Genomic DNA, 17,471 nt, shown 5'->3' with positions numbered 1-17,471 from the left:
TTAACATTTTTGACTATGTAAAGGGATGACTAAATGTGATTACTTTTTGTAAGCATGGTTTGGTGAATGTTAAACCGCACGGCGATTACAACCGCGCCGAGGCTTCGGCGCTTGAAGCCGCGAGTTGTGCTTAAACGCCAGTGCCAATGAACCGACGGTGTGCTCGTTAAGAAGCTCGAATAGATTGCAAGCAAATGCACAATAAAATCCGAAGTCGACAAAATCTGAGGGACAGTGGAGGTCCGTTGCGATTCGTTGGCCCTTACATTTCCAATCGCACGCCAAGCCCGCGAACCGTTTCCCGTATTCCGTCAAGGGCAGCAGAGCGCGGCTGTGGCCCTTTCAAACGGGTCGCAATGAATGTATCGCGTGTGCTTTCCTTTTGAACGACAGAATAACTGTCCTGGGAACGCTCTGCCACAGTACGGATGATTAGCTTTTGCGCTTTTGTGCAGTCACGGGCCCTCGGTTCCTTTCTGAGAGGCAGTAAGCGCTTGCCAAGGTGAGCTAACGCTGAGGGCAGGGAAGTCTGAGATTCGGTGTCTTGGGAACCGTCAGCCAGAGTGCTGCGTCTGGGAATGGGGCCCTTTCTCCCAGCCTCCCGCTTCATACTTACCTGGCAGGGGAGATACCGCGATCAAGAAGGTGGTTCACCCTGGGCGAGGCTCAGCCATTGCACTCGGCTCTGTTGACCCCAGCGAATTCCCCAAATGTGGGAATCTCGACTGCATAATTTCTGCTAGTGGGGACTGCGTCCGCGCTCTCCCCGACCGTCATGTTGAATGAAGCGGCCGGCTCGCCGCGGCGTGCTGGACGGGAGGTGAAGCGCCAAGCGTCAGCGGCCCTCCGTCCAACTGGTTCGCCAGGCCCAAGCTCCATGGTGCTTCGTTTGCTCTGCCGTGCCGCCGAGCGGGCGGGGAATGTTAAACCGGCACGGCGATTACAACCGCGCCGAGGCTTCGGCGCTTGAAGCCGCGAGTTGTGCTTAAACGCCAGTGCCAATGAACCGACGGTGTGCTCGTTAAGAAGCAAGAGATGGCCCATATGCTGTAAGGACAGTATTGGGCTGGGTCATCAATGGACCTTTGAATGGAAATGGCAGCATGTGTGTAATGGAGCTTCCTCCTGTTGTTGTAAACAAAATATATTTGTCTAATCTGGAAATCATGCCAAACAATCAATATAATCATGACTTTAATGACTGTCCCTCAGATAACAAGGAGATTATGGAATTTTCCACATCTCTACAGGACAAGAGGTACTGCTTTAAGTTGCCCTTCAAGTCCAACTACCAAACAGCTTTGCAGTGGTTAAGCAGCCGGTACTTGTAGCGAGGAAAAGGTTTGTGAGCAATCCACAGTTTCACAAGGAATATACAACCTGTCTCAATGGTTCCATTTCAAAGGCTTATGCAGAGAAAATGTCACAGGAGTATTTATAAGGTCAACAAGGCAGAGTGTGATACATACCCCACCAAAGCGTCTATCTATCAGGGTTCACTGTGAGTGGTATTTGATAGTGGAGCCACGTATTAAGGCACATCATTGTGAACTGTTGCAGGGCCCTAACCTCACCAGTGCCCTGCTTGGAGTTCTCACTTGTTTCAGGCAAGAGCCCATAGCATGTATGGGAGACATACAAGCTATGTTTCACCAGGTGATTGTTGCAGAACAAGACAGAGACTTTATACGCTTTCTCTGGTGGCCAGAAGGAGACCTCAGCAAAGAACTTGCAGTCTACAGGATGACAGTGCGACAACAGGTCTGATTCTCTACAAAAAGTGTTCAAGCTGTTAAGCAACACTTTTTTTGTGGATGACTGCTTAATATGCTTTGGCTCAGAGGAGGCAGCCATGTAACAAATAAAGGAACTCTGTGCTCTCTGTAAACAAGGTGGTTTCACTTTGGAGAAATGGGTGAGCGACATTTGTGCAGTGTTGCAGACAATTGCAAAGGACATAAACGAAACTGATCTGGACAGCGACAGTCTTCCTGTTGAGAGAGCTTTAGGTCTGCTCTGGTGTGTCGAGTAAGACTAGAGTAAGAGAAGGGTCTGAGCTTTCTCTGGCAGTGTGAAGAAGATTGGCCAGTCAATGACAGTGATGTCAAAATGGATGCTGATGATCCGGAGGTCAGAAAGGATGCCTCTGTTTTCACTATACGTGGTTCACTCAATGCTACTGACCACCTCATCAGTTACTTCTCAGACTGGAAGAAGCTCAAGACATCTGTTGCCTGGTTTCTCATAGTGAAAACCCACCTGTTAGAGCTCAGTCGTTTGAGAAAAGCTTTGAAGGCTTCTGAATCACAATCTAGTCAAGGACGAATTGCTGCCATCAAACCAAAAAGTAGCACTTTGACACCAAAGGATCTGTAGGAAGCAGAGTTAGCCATAATTCAATATCGTCAGCAGCAAAGGTTTGCAGATGAAATTTCTTCCCTACAGTAGGCAAAGGATCAATGCCATTGGAGAAAAAAACATCCCCTTATCGTCTCCAAGGATCAGCATATCTCCAAGGTAATTCTCAAGTATACTCACCAACTTCTTGGACACAGTGGAAGAAACTATACTCTGTCTGTAACTACAACAGGAGGTAGTTTTGTATTACAAATGCCAATGTGGCTGTGAGGAGGATCATTTCTGAATGCAGTTATTGCAGACATCTTAATGGAAAGGCAATGGAGCAAAAGAAGCAGATCTTCCAAAGGAGAGAATTATTCCAGACTTGCCTCCATTTACAAATGTTGGAGTGGGTTATTTTGGACCTGTGGAGACGAAAGGATGGACTTTGCCAGAGCTAAGAGAGAACTGAGAGAGGCTCTTGCTGCATTGAACCACGAGCATATTCAAGGAGCTCTGATTCCAGATGGAGTTCGATGGAGTTTCAATCCCCCAGTGGGATCTCATATACGCATGGCAAGGTACTGTTTCAACTCAGTCTTGCACCAGCAAATGTTGAATGATGATGGACTTAACACTGTGATGTGTGAGGTGGAAGCCATCCTTAATGATCATCCAATCACCAAGCTCTCAGATGACCCGAATGACCTGGAACCTCTTACCCCAAACCATCTCCTCTTGTTAACGAGAGCCAACCTTATCTCCTGGACTTTTCAAGTCCTTTGACATGTATGTGAAGCATCACTGAAAACACATCCAATACATTTCAGATCTGTTTTGGAAGCGATGGATCTGGGAGTACCTGCCATTGTTCCAAGAGACAAAAGTGGAACGAACAAAACGACATTTGGCTGTTGGAGATGATTCCTCAGCCTCTCGTGGTTCCTGGCCTCTTGGATGAGTGATGGAGATTTTTCCTGACACAAAGGGAATGGTGCGATTATACAAAGTAAAGACCAAAAACAGTGTTATTGAGAGACCTGCAACTAAACTTTGTCTGGTACAAGAGTTGTAAAATGAGTCATATAAGTTGACATGTATTGGAAAGGAGGTGTTTATATCTTGCGCCTATTGTTTTGTATTTAATTGTTATGTTTGTTTGCCATAACAATTAGGGGCCAGTGTGCAGGAGCAGATAATGGAAAATAATAAGGTTTTTACTGTAAAACACATGGTGATTTATTGTGTTTCTATTAAGGTAGGAACCTTTATGTTTAGGTAGGTGTTCTGCCTGGAAGGGGAAACAGTTTTTTGACCACTAAATGTTGCTGCAAGAGTTGTTTGCATCATGTGTTTGTCTAATTAAGTATGCATTTTTGGAGCCTACAGAGAAAAATAAACACAGTGTGTTCAGCAAGGCAATTTGACTTGGACTTTCATTCATCAGAAGTAACTTTTTTGGCACGTCAGTTAATCTAGGCGCAGCACCTTGGTGGCTTTAAGTGTTGGCTTGGCCTCTACAGTATAGTTTAATGCACTGTTAGCAAATTATATAAATCAACACGGTCAATAGTTTGCCAAATCAAGCTTTTAACTGATACGTAATTACCTCTCTCTCTCTCTCTCTCTCTCTCTTTTGTGTGTGTGTGTGTGTGTATTCAACTAAAAGACTAGCTTACACATTGCTTCTTATCAATAATAAAGGACGGTGGGAGAAATCACTCCCTGCTCTGGGTTTTCACCTTTCTGCTCTACTGCCTGGCCCTCCTCATCTCCTGACAGCTCTAAGTATGACTCCCCTCCACAATTCTGAGTAAAATCAAAATGAATGAACTAGTAAGTCCTGCTGTCCACTACAAATGACATTGCATAAGGGTTGTGTTTAAAAGCCTCTTTCTTTCTGTGGTGGTTTGACCATTGTGACTGTGTGTGAGTGCTTGGGTTGTCTTTTCTGTCTGTCTGTGTTGCAGGGGCTGGGCGTGGCTTCCGGGTGCTGGAGCTCTGGGCACACTCTCTCACCTGCGCCTTATCATCAGTCAACCTCTCATTGCTTATATACTCGTTCTTCACATCTCCTCAGCGCCAGATTATTTCCCGCTCCACAAATGGTAGATCGGCCATCCCATTCTGAGATTCTTTCTGTGCTTTTTGGATTTGTTTTTGTGTCTCTCAGATTTATGCTCATTGTGCCTCTCTGTATTTTTCTCCAGTGCCTCCCGTCTCACGCTCCAGTGCCTCACCATCCTGACCCTCATCTTCGTGCTCAGCTGCCACCTCAGGATCTTCACAGCCCTTCACCACACCAACCTCACCTGCCCTCAATGCCTGCACCATACCAACCTCACCTGCCATCCATGCCTACGTGGTTCCCCGCCTCCCTTTCCCCTATTACCTCTCATCACATTTTCCTTATTAAAAGTCACACTTTTCAACTTTTCAATCCCTGTCCAGTGTTTGCTCATGGGTCCTTCCCCATTCACGGTGCCCACGTCGTCACACTTTCCTCTTTCTTTCTGGCTCTGCTTCCTCTTTCTTTCTTTTCTATTATTGCTCTCTTGCCTTCATACTTAAGTCATAATTGCTGATTAGTGACTGTGTAGTTGGTTGTGCCACTGCTGTGGTCCTGCATGAAGCTATGCCTGTGTTATGGGTCCTGGTTGTGCCAATGCCGTAATCTTGCTTGACGCAACCCTCTACTGCCTTTATTATGAGCCACGCCTCCACTATCAATATATGCATGGGACTCTTATCAACACCCACAAAATTATCAAAAAGTAGATTAGTAATTTCACACCGGTTGTTAATGTAATGTGACATGCATCTGTTTCCATTATTGTTGTGCATCTCTCCCCTTCTCTACCCCTATCTTCCACTCTCTCTTTCTCTCTCCTTTTTGTCATGATTGTATTTCAAATGTTATTAATGACATCTATATGCTTGTCTGTCCATCCTGGAAGAGGGATTCCTCATCATCCTCTGCTGCTCTTCCTGAGGTTTCGTCCTTTTTTTCCCCCCTTTTTCGGGAGTTTTTCCTTAGGTGATGTAAGGGTCTAAGGACAGAGGGATGTTGTACACTGTAAAGCCCTCTGAGGCAAACCGTCTTTTGTGAAAATGGACTCTATAAATAAATTAGCTTGACTTGACTTATTACTCCAGTATTTCTGTGTCTTGTTCTGCACCTGAGCTCAATGAGCAAGCCTCCAAACACACTGTGGAAAGTCCACACTGAGTTTGCATGATGTTTGTTCATGTGTCTTTTTTTCTTTAATGATTAGTTCAGTTTTGACGAGTTATTAAATTATACATGATTGACAGCCGATTCAACAGAGCTGCACGTGATTGGTCAGACAGGTTTTTTGGTTGGCACACCCCAACCGCTGATAACCTCTCAAGATGGCAAAACCTGTATCTCAGATATTCTAACCTCACTAAAGCATAATGATGGTAAGTGGGGACATGCCATCCATCTTTAGATACAGTCTATCATCTCACAGGTGAAGCAGTGGCATTCTGGCAACCTGCCAACTGCTGTAAATCAGACACAGACAGGGACCTGCCCTCTGTGTGTTTGACAGGGAGCATTTAAGATGTTACCTAAAATATTCTTCCTGTCTGTAATAAATGAACAATACATGCCCCAATACTACATCAAAACACGTTAACATTTTTGACTATGTAAAGGGATGACTAAATGTGATTACTTTTTGTAAGCATGGTTTGGTGAATGTTAAACCGGCACGGCGATTACAACCGCGCCGAGGCTTCGGCGCTTGAAGCCGCGAGTTGTGCTTAAACGCCAGTGCCAACGAACCGACGGTGTGCTCGTTAAGAAGCTCGAATAGATTGCAAGCAAATGCACAATAAAATCCGAAGTCGACAAAATCTGAGGGGACAGTGGAGGTCCGTTGCGATTCGTTGGCCCTTACATTTCCAATCGCACGCCAAGCCCGCGAACCGTTTCCCGTATTCCCGTCAAGGGCAGCGTAGCGCGGCTGTGGCCCTTTCAAACGGGTCGCAATGAATGTATCGCGTGTGCTTTCCTTTTGAACGACAGAATAACTGTCCTGGGAACGCTCTGCCACAGTACGGATGATTAGCTTTTGCGCTTTTGTGCAGTCACGGGCCCTCGGTTCCTTTCTGAGAGGCAGTAAGCGCTTGCCAAGGTGAGCTAACGCTGAGGGCAGGGAAGTCTGAGATTCGGTGTCTTGGGAACCGTCAGCCAGAGTGCTGCGTCTGGGAATGGGGGCCCTTTCTCCCAGCCTCCCGCTTCATACTTACCTGGCAGGGGCGATACCGTGATCAAGAAGGTGGTTCACCCTGGGCGAGGCTCAGCCATTGCACTCCGGCTCTGTTGACCCCAGCGAATTCCCCAAATGTGGGAATCTCGACTGCATAATTTCTGCTAGTGGGGGACTGCGTCCGCGCTCTCCCCCGACCGTCATGTTGAATGAAGCCGGCCGCGGCTCGCCGCCGCGTGCTGACGGGGAGGTGAAGCGCCGCGAAGCGTCGCGGCCCTCCGTCCAACTGGTTCGCTCGTGGGCCCAAGCTCCACGGTGCTTCGTTTGCTCTGCCGTGCCGCCCGGCGGCGAATGTTAAACCGGCACGGCGATTACAACCGCGCCGAGGCTTCGGCGCTTGAAGCCGCGAGTTGTGCTTAAACGCCAGTGCCAATGAACCGACGGTGTGCTCGTTAAGAAGCAAGAGATGGCCCATATGCTGTAAGGACAGTATTGGGCTGGGTCATCAATGGACCTTTGAATGGAAATGGCAGCATGTGTGTAATGGAGCTTCCTCCTGTTGTTGTAAACAAAATATATTTGTCTAATCTGGAAATCATGCCAAACAATCAATATAATCATGACTTTAATGACTGTCCCTCAGATAACAAGGAGATTATGGAATTTTCCACATCTCTACAGGACAAGAGGTACTGCTTTAAGTTGCCCTTCAAGTCCAACTACCAAACAGCTTTGCAGTGGTTAAGCAGCCGGTACTTGTAGCGAGGAAAAGGTTTGTGAGCAATCCACAGTTTCACAAGGAATATACAACCTGTCTCAATGGTTCCATTTCAAAGGCTTATGCAGAGAAAATGTCACAGGAGTATTTATAAGGTCAACAAGGCAGAGTGTGATACATACCCCACCAAAGCGTCTATCTATCAGGGTTCACTGTGAGTGGTATTTGATAGTGGAGCCACGTATTAAGGCACATCATTGTGAACTGTTGCAGGGCCCTAACCTCACCAGTGCCCTGCTTGGAGTTCTCACTTGTTTCAGGCAAGAGCCCATAGCATGTATGGGAGACATACAAGCTATGTTTCACCAGGTGATTGTTGCAGAACAAGACAGAGACTTTATACGCTTTCTCTGGTGGCCAGAAGGAGACCTCAGCAAAGAACTTGCAGTCTACAGGATGACAGTGCGACAACAGGTCTGATTCTCTACAAAAGTGTTCAAGCTGTTAAGCAACACTTTTTTTGTGGATGACTGCTTAATATGCTTTGGCTCAGAGGAGGCAGCCATGTAACAAATAAAGGAACTCTGTGCTCTCTGTAAACAAGGTGGTTTCACTTTGGAGAAATGGGTGAGCGACATTTGTGCAGTGTTGCAGACAATTGCAAAGGACATAAACGAAACTGATCTGGACAGCGACAGTCTTCCTGTTGAGAGAGCTTTAGGTCTGCTCTGGTGTGTCGAGTAAGACTAGAGTAAGAGAAGGGTCTGAGCTTTCTCTGGCAGTGTGAAGAAGATTGGCCAGTCAATGACAGTGATGTCAAAATGGATGCTGATGATCCGGAGGTCAGAAAGGATGCCTCTGTTTTCACTATACGTGGTTCACTCAATGCTACTGACCACCTCATCAGTTACTTCTCAGACTGGAAGAAGCTCAAGACATCTGTTGCCTGGTTTCTCATAGTGAAAACCCACCTGTTAGAGCTCAGTCGTTTGAGAAAAGCTTTGAAGGCTTCTGAATCACAATCTAGTCAAGGACGAATTGCTGCCATCAAACCAAAAAGTAGCACTTTGACACCAAAGGATCTGTAGGAAGCAGAGTTAGCCATAATTCAATATCGTCAGCAGCAAAGGTTTGCAGATGAAATTTCTTCCCTACAGTAGGCAAAGGATCAATGCCATTGGAGAAAAACATCCCTTATCGTCTCCAAGGATCAGCATATCTCCAAGGTAATTCTCAAGTATACTCACCAACTTCTTGGACACAGTGGAAGAAACTATACTCTGTCTGTAACTACAACAGGAGGTAGTTTTGTATTACAAATGCCAATGTGGCTGTGAGGAGGATCATTTCTGAATGCAGTTATTGCAGACATCTTAATGGAAAGGCAATGGAGCAAAAGAAGCAGATCTTCCAAAGGAGAGAATTATTCCAGACTTGCCTCCATTTACAAATGTTGGAGTGGGTTATTTTGGACCTGTGGAGACGAAAGGATGGACTTTGCCAGAGCTAAGAGAGAACTGAGAGAGGCTCTTGCTGCATTGAACCACGAGCATATTCAAGGAGCTCTGATTCCAGATGGAGTTCGATGGAGTTTCAATCCCCCAGTGGGATCTCATATACGCATGGCAAGGTACTGTTTCAACTCAGTCTTGCACCAGCAAATGTTGAATGATGATGGACTTAACACTGTGATGTGTGAGGTGGAAGCCATCCTTAATGATCATCCAATCACCAAGCTCTCAGATGACCCGAATGACCTGGAACCTCTTACCCCAAACCATCTCCTCTTGTTAACGAGAGAGCCAACCTTATCTCCTGGACTTTTCAAGTCCTTTGACATGTATGTGAAGCATCACTGAAAACACATCCAATACATTTCAGATCTGTTTTGGAAGCGATGGATCTGGGAGTACCTGCCATTGTTCCAAGAGACAAAAGTGGAACGAACAAAAACGACATTTGGCTGTTGGAGATGATTCCTCAGCCTCTCGTGGTTCCTGGCCTCTTGGATGAGTGATGGAGATTTTTCCTGACACAAAGGGAATGGTGCGATTATACAAAGTAAAGACCAAAAACAGTGTTATTGAGAGACCTGCAACTAAACTTTGTCTGGTACAAGAGTTGTAAAATGAGTCATATAAGTTGACATGTATTGGAAAGGAGGTGTTTATATCTTGCGCCTATTGTTTTGTATTTAATTGTTATGTTTGTTTGCCATAACAATTAGGGGCCAGTGTGCAGGAGCAGATAATGGAAAATAATAAGGTTTTTACTGTAAAACACATGGTGATTTATTGTGTTTCTATTAAGGTAGGAACCTTTATGTTTAGGTAGGTGTTCTGCCTGGAAGGAAACAGTTTTTGACCACTAAATGTTGCTGCAAGAGTTGTTTGCATCATGTGTTTGTCTAATTAAGTATGCATTTTTGGAGCCTACAGAGAAAAATAAACACAGTGTGTTCAGCAAGGCAATTTGACTTGGACTTTCATTCATCAGAAGTAACTTTTTTGGCACGTCAGTTAATCTAGGCGCAGCACCTTGGTGGCTTTAAGTGTTGGCTTGGCCTCTACAGTATAGTTTAATGCACTGTTAGCAAATTATATAAATCAACACGGTCAATAGTTTGCCAAATCAAGCTTTTAACTGATACGTAATTACCTCTCTCTCTCTCTCTCTCTCTCTCTTTTTGTGTGTGTGTGTGTGTGTGTATTCAACTAAAAAGACTAGCTTACACATTGCTTCTTATCAATAATAAAGGACGGTGGGAGAAATCACTCCCTGCTCTGGGTTTTCACCTTTCTGCTCTACTGCCTGGCCCTCCTCATCTCCTGACAGCTCTAAGTATGACTCCCCCTCCACAATTCTGAGTAAAATCAAAATGAATGAACTAGTAAGTCCTGCTGTCCACTACAAATGACATTGCATAAGGGTTGTGTTTAAAAGCCTCTTTCTTTCTGTGGTGGTTTGACCATTGTGACTGTGTGTGAGTGCTTGGGTTGTCTTTTCTGTCTGTCTGTGTTGCAGGGGCTGGGCGTGGCTTCCGGTGCTGGAGCTCTGGGCACACTCTCTCACCTGCGCCTTATCATCAGTCAACCTCTCATTGCTTATATACTCGTTCTTCACATCTCCTCAGCGCCAGATTATTTCCCGCTCCACAAATGGTAGATCGGCCATCCCATTCTGAGATTCTTTCTGTGCTTTTTGGATTTGTTTTGTGTCTCTCAGATTTATGCTCATTGTGCCTCTCTGTATTTTTCTCCAGTGCCTCCCGTCTCACGCTCCAGTGCCTCACCATCCTGACCCTCATCTTCGTGCTCAGCTGCCACCTCAGGATCTTCACAGCCCTTCACCACACCAACCTCACCTGCCCTCAATGCCTGCACCATACCAACCTCACCTGCCATCCATGCCTACGTGGTTCCCCGCCTCCCTTTCCCCCTATTACCTCTCATCACATTTTCCTTATTAAAAGTCACACTTTTCAACTTTTCAATCCCTGTCCGAGTGTTTGCTCATGGGTCCTTCCCCATTCCACGGTGCCCACGTCGTCACACTTTCCTCTTTCTTTCTGGCTCTGCTTCCTCTTTCTTTCTTTTCTATTATTGCTCTCTTGCCTTCATACTTAAGTCATAATTGCTGATTAGTGACTGTGTAGTTGGTTGTGCCACTGCTGTGGTCCTGCATGAAGCTATGCCTGTGTTATGGGTCCTGGTTGTGCCAATGCCGTAATCTTGCTTGACGCAACCCTCTACTGCCTTTATTATGAGCCACGCCTCCACTATCAATATATGCATGGGACTCTTATCAACACCCACAAAATTATCAAAAAGTAGATTAGTAATTTCACACACGGTTGTTAATGTAATGTGACATGCATCTGTTTCCATTATTGTTGTGCATCTCTCCCCTTCTCTACCCCTATCTTCCACTCTCTCTTTCTCTCTCCTTTTTGTCATGATTGTATTTCAAATGTTATTAATGACATCTATATGCTTGTCTGTCCATCCTGGAAGAGGGATTCCTCATCATCCTCTGCTGCTCTTCCTGAGGTTTCGTCCTTTTTTTTCCCCCCTTTTTCGGGAGTTTTTCCTTAGGTGATGTAAGGGTCTAAGGACAGAGGGATGTTGTACACTGTAAAGCCCTCTGAGGCAAACCGTCTTTTGTGAAAATGGACTCTATAAATAAATTAGCTTGACTTGACTTATTACTCCAGTATTTCTGTGTCTTGTTCTGCACCTGAGCTCAATGAGCAAGCCTCCAAACACACTGTGGAAAGTCCACACTGAGTTTGCATGATGTTTGTTCATGTGTCTTTTTTTCTTTAATGATTAGTTCAGTTTTGACGAGTTATTAAATTATACATGATTGACAGCTGATTCAACAGAGCTGCACGTGATTGGTCAGACAGGTTTTTTGGTTGGCACACCCCAACCGCTGATAACCTCTCAAGATGGCAAAACCTGTATCTCAGATATTCTAACCTCACTAAAGCATAATGATGGTAAGTGGGGACATGCCATCCATCTTTAGATACAGTCTATCATCTCACAGGTGAAGCAGTGGCATTCTGGCAACCTGCCAACTGCTGTAAATCAGACACAGACAGGGACCTGCCCTCTGTGTGTTTGACAGGGAGCATTTAAGATGTTACCTAAAATATTCTTCCTGTCTGTAATAAATGAACAATACATGCCCCAATACTACATCAAAACACGTTAACATTTTTGACTATGTAAAGGGATGACTAAATGTGATTACTTTTTGTAAGCATGGTTTGGTGAATGTTAAACCGGCACGGCGATTACAACCGCGCCGAGGCTTCGGCGCTTGAAGCATGAAGTTGTGCTTAAACGCCAGTGCCAATGAACCGACGGTGTGCTCGTTAAGAAGCTCGAATAGATTGCAAGCAAATGCACAATAAAATCCGAAGTCGACAAAATCTGAGGGGACAGTGGAGGTCCGTTGCGATTCGTTGGCCCTTACATTTCCAATCGCACGCCAAGCCCGCGAACCGTTTCCCGTATTCCGTCAAGGGCAGCAGAGCGCGGCTGTGGCCCTTTCAAACGGGTCGCAATGAATGTATCGCGTGTGCTTTCCTTTTGAACGACAGAATAACTGTCCTGGGAACGCTCTGCCACAGTACGGATGATTAGCTTTTGCGCTTTTGTGCAGTCACGGGCCCTCGGTTCCTTTCTGAGAGGCAGTAAGCGCTTGCCAAGGTGAGCTAACGCTGAGGGCAGGGAAGTCTGAGATTCGGTGTCTTGGGAACCGTCAGCCAGAGTGCTGCGTCTGGGAATGGGGGCCCTTTCTCCCAGCCTCCCGCTTCATACTTACCTGGCAGGGGAGATACCGCGATCAAGAAGGTGGTTCACCCTGGGCGAGGCTCAGCCATTGCACTCCGGCTCTGTTGACCCCAGCGAATTCCCCAAATGTGGGAATCTCGACTGCATAATTTCTGCTAGTGGGGGACTGCGTCCGCGCTCTCCCCCGACCGTCATGTTGAATGAAGCCGGCCGCGGCTCGCCGCGCGCGTGCTGACGGGAGGTGAAGCGCCCATGGCGTCGCGGCCCTCCGTCCAACTGGTTCGCTCGTGGGCCCAAGCTCCACGGTGCTTCGTTTGCTCTGCCGTGCCGCCGAGCGGGCGGGGAATGTTAAACCGGCACGGCGATTACAACCGCGCCGAGGCTTCGGCGCTTGAAGCCGCGAGTTGTGCTTAAACGCCAGTGCCAATGAACCGACGGTGTGCTCGTTAAGAAGCAAGAGATGGCCCATATGCTGTAAGGACAGTATTGGGCTGGGTCATCAATGGACCTTTGAATGGAAATGGCAGCATGTGTGTAATGGAGCTTCCTCCTGTTGTTGTAAACAAAATATATTTGTCTAATCTGGAAATCATGCCAAACAATCAATATAATCATGACTTTAATGACTGTCCCTCAGATAACAAGGAGATTATGGAATTTTCCACATCTCTACAGGACAAGAGGTACTGCTTTAAGTTGCCCTTCAAGTCCAACTACCAAACAGCTTTGCAGTGGTTAAGCAGCTGGTACTTGTAGCGAGGAAAAGGTTTGTGAGCAATCCACAGTTTCACAAGGAATATACAACCTGTCTCAATGGTTCCATTTCAAAGGCTTATGCAGAGAAAATGTCACAGGAGTATTTATAAGGTCAACAAGGCAGAGTGTGATACATACCCCACCAAAGCGTTTATCTATCAGGGTTCACTGTGAGTGGTATTTGATAGTGGAGCCACGTATTAAGGCACATCATTGTGAACTGTTGCAGGGCCCTAACCTCACCAGTGCCCTGCTTGGAGTTCTCACTTGTTTCAGGCAAGAGCCCATAGCATGTATGGGAGACATACAAGCTATGTTTCACCAGGTGATTGTTGCAGAACAAGACAGAGACTTTATACGCTTTCTCTGGTGGCCAGAAGGAGACCTCAGCAAAGAACTTGCAGTCTACAGGATGACAGTGCGACAACAGGTCTGATTCTCTACAAAAAGTGTTCAAGCTGTTAAGCAACACTTTTTTTGTGGATGACTGCTTAATATGCTTTGGCTCAGAGGAGGCAGCCATGTAACAAATAAAGGAACTCTGTGCTCTCTGTAAACAAGGTGGTTTCACTTTGGAGAAATGGGTGAGCGACATTTGTGCAGTGTTGCAGACAATTGCAAAGGACATAAACAAAACTGATCTGGACAGCGACAGTCTTCCTGTTGAGAGAGCTTTAGGTCTGCTCTGGTGTGTCGAGTAAGACTAGAGTAAGAGAAGGGTCTGAGCTTTCTCTGGCAGTGTGAAGAAGATTGGCCAGTCAATGACAGTGATGTCAAAATGGATGCTGATGATCCGGAGGTCAGAAAGGATGCCTCTGTTTTCACTATACGTGGTTCACTCAATGCTACTGACCACCTCATCAGTTACTTCTCAGACTGGAAGAAGCTCAAGACATCTGTTGCCTGGTTTCTCATAGTGAAAACCCACCTGTTAGAGCTCAGTCGTTTGAGAAAAGCTTTGAAGGCTTCTGAATCACAATCTAGTCAAGGACGAATTGCTGCCATCAAACCAAAAAGTAGCACTTTGACACCAAAGGATCTGTAGGAAGCAGAGTTAGCCATAATTCAATATCGTCAGCAGCAAAGGTTTGCAGATGAAATTTCTTCCCTACAGTAGGCAAAGGATCAATGCCATTGGAGAAAAAAACATCCCCTTATCGTCTCCAAGGATCAGCATATCTCCAAGGTAATTCTCAAGTATACTCACCAACTTCTTGGACACAGTGGAAGAAACTATACTCTGTCTGTAACTACAACAGGAGGTAGTTTTGTATTACAAATGCCAATGTGGCTGTGAGGAGGATCATTTCTGAATGCAGTTATTGCAGACATCTTAATGGAAAGGCAATGGAGCAAAAGAAGCAGATCTTCCAAAGGAGAGAATTATTCCAGACTTGCCTCCATTTACAAATGTTGGAGTGGGTTATTTTGGACCTGTGGAGACGAAAGGATGGACTTTGCCAGAGCTAAGAGAGAACTGAGAGAGGCTCTTGCTGCATTGAACCACGAGCATATTCAAGGAGCTCTGATTCCAGATGGAGTTCGATGGAGTTTCAATCCCCCAGTGGGATCTCATATACGCATGGCAAGGTACTGTTTCAACTCAGTCTTGCACCAGCAAATGTTGAATGATGATGGACTTAACACTGTGATGTGTGAGGTGGAAGCCATCCTTAATGATCATCCAATCACCAAGCTCTCAGATGACCCGAATGACCTGGAACCTCTTACCCCAAACCATCTCCTCTTGTTAACGAGAGAGCCAACCTTATCTCCTGGACTTTTCAAGTCCTTTGACATGTATGTGAAGCATCACTGAAAACACATCCAATACATTTCAGATCTGTTTTGGAAGCGATGGATCTGGGAGTACCTGCCATTGTTCCAAGAGACAAAAGTGGAACGAACAAAAACGACATTTGGCTGTTGGAGATGATTCCTCAGCCTCTCGTGGTTCCTGGCCTCTTGGATGAGTGATGGAGATTTTTCCTGACACAAAGGGAATGGTGCGATTATACAAAGTAAAGACCAAAAACAGTGTTATTGAGAGACCTGCAACTAAACTTTGTCTGGTACAAGAGTTGTAAAATGAGTCATATAAGTTGACATGTATTGGAAAGGAGGTGTTTATATCTTGCGCCTATTGTTTTGTATTTAATTGTTATGTTTGTTTGCCATAACAATTAGGGGCCAGTGTGCAGGAGCAGATAATGGAAAATAATAAGGTTTTTACTGTAAAACACATGGTGATTTATTGTGTTTCTATTAAGGTAGGAACCTTTATGTTTAGGTAGGTGTTCTGCCTGGAAGGGGAAACAGTTTTTTGACCACTAAATGTTGCTGCAAGAGTTGTTTGCATCATGTGTTTGTCTAATTAAGTATGCATTTTTGGAGCCTACAGAGAAAAATAAACACAGTGTGTTCAGCAAGGCAATTTGACTTGGACTTTCATTCATCAGAAGTAACTTTTTGGCACGTCAGTTAATCTAGGCACAGCACCTTGGTGGCTTTAAGTGTTGGCTTGGCCTCTACAGTATAGTTTAATGCACTGTTAGCAAATTATATAAATCAACACGGTCAATAGTTTGCCAAATCAAGCTTTTAACTGATACGTAATTACCTCTCTCTCTCTCTCTCTCTCTCTCTCTTTTTGTGTGTGTGTGTGTGTGTATTCAACTAAAAAGACTAGCTTACACATTGCTTCTTATCAATAATAAAGGACGGTGGGAGAAATCACTCCCTGCTCTGGGTTTTCACCTTTCTGCTCTACTGCCTGGCCCTCCTCATCTCCTGACAGCTCTAAGTATGACTCCCCTCCACAATTCTGAGTAAAATCAAAATGAATGAACTAGTAAGTCCTGCTGTCCACTACAAATGACATTGCATAAGGGTTGTGTTTAAAAGCCTCTTTCTTTCTGTGGTGGTTTGACCATTGTGACTGTGTGTGAGTGCTTGGGTTGTCTTTTCTGTCTGTCTGTGTTGCAGGGGCTGGGCGTGGCTTCCGGGTGCTGGAGCTCTGGGCACACTCTCTCACCTGCGCCTTATCATCAGTCAACCTCTCATTGCTTATATACTCGTTCTTCACATCTCCTCAGCGCCAGATTATTTCCCGCTCCACAAATGGTAGATCGGCCATCCCATTCTGAGATTCTTTCTGTGCTTTTTGGATTTGTTTTTGTGTCTCTCAGATTTATGCTCATTGTGCCTCTCTGTATTTTTCTCCAGTGCCTCCCGTCTCACGCTCCAGTGCCTCACCATCCTGACCCTCATCTTCGTGCTCAGCTGCCACCTCAGGATCTTCACAGCCCTTCACCACACCAACCTCACCTGCCCTCAATGCCTGCACCATACCAACCTCACCTGCCATCCATGCCTACGTGGTTCCCCGCCTCCCTTTCCCCCTATTACCTCTCATCACATTTTCCTTATTAAAAGTCACACTTTTCAACTTTTCAATCCCTGTCCAGTGTTTGCTCATGGGTCCTTCCCCATTCACGGTGCCCACGTCGTCACACTTTCCTCTTTCTTTCTGGCTCTGCTTCCTCTTTCTTTCTTTTCTATTATTGCTCTCTTGCCTTCATACTTAAGTCATAATTGCTGATTAGTGACTGTGTAGTTGGTTGTGCCACTGCTGTGGTCCTGCATGAAGCTATGCCTGTGTTATGGGTCCTGGTTGTGCCAATGCCGTAATCTTGCTTGACGCAACCCTCTACTGCCTTTATTATGAGCCACGCCTCCACTATCAATATATGCATGGGACTCTTATCAACACCCACAAAATTATCAAAAAGTAGATTAGTAATTTCACACCGGTTGTTAATGTAATGTGACATGCATCTGTTTCCATTATTGTTGTGCATCTCTCCCCTTCTCTACCCCTATCTTCCACTCTCTCTTTCTCTCTCCTTTTTGTCATGATTGTATTTCAAATGTTATTAATGACATCTATATGCTTGTCTGTCCATCCTGGAAGAGGGATTCCTCATCATCCTCTGCTGCTCTTCCTGAGGTTTCGTCCTTTTTTTTCCCCCCTTTTTCGGGAGTTTTTCCTTAGGTGATGTAAGGGTCTAAGGACAGAGGGATGTTGTACACTGTAAAGCCCTCTGAGGCAAACCG

General features: G+C 45.5%; 3 non-coding genes across 3 annotated transcripts; all 3 read left to right on the top strand.

Moving 5' to 3' along the window:
• Window positions 1-608: 608 nt before the first annotated feature.
• Window positions 609-770, top strand: LOC148188447 (U1 spliceosomal RNA). Its single transcript, XR_015777785.1, has one exon. It is a non-coding gene; the product is annotated as a U1 spliceosomal RNA (small nuclear RNA).
• Window positions 771-6,610: 5,840 nt separating this feature from the next.
• LOC148188446 (U1 spliceosomal RNA) lies at window positions 6,611-6,774 on the top strand. The gene has a single exon (XR_015777838.1). It is a non-coding gene; the product is annotated as a U1 spliceosomal RNA (small nuclear RNA).
• A 5,848-nt stretch (window positions 6,775-12,622) lies between these two features.
• Window positions 12,623-12,786, top strand: LOC148188445 (U1 spliceosomal RNA). Its single transcript, XR_015777848.1, has one exon. It is a non-coding gene; the product is annotated as a U1 spliceosomal RNA (small nuclear RNA).
• The last annotated feature ends 4,685 nt before the right edge of the window (window positions 12,787-17,471 follow it).

Source organism: Plectropomus leopardus, chromosome 10 (assembly GCF_026936395.1).
Source record: "Plectropomus leopardus strain MGB_pleo_1.0 chromosome 10, ASM2693639v1, whole genome shotgun sequence".
Taxonomy (NCBI): Eukaryota; Metazoa; Chordata; class Actinopteri; order Perciformes; family Serranidae; genus Plectropomus; species Plectropomus leopardus.
The sequence above is the reverse complement of the archived record's forward strand: the minus strand, read 5'-3'. Positions and strand labels throughout refer to the sequence as shown.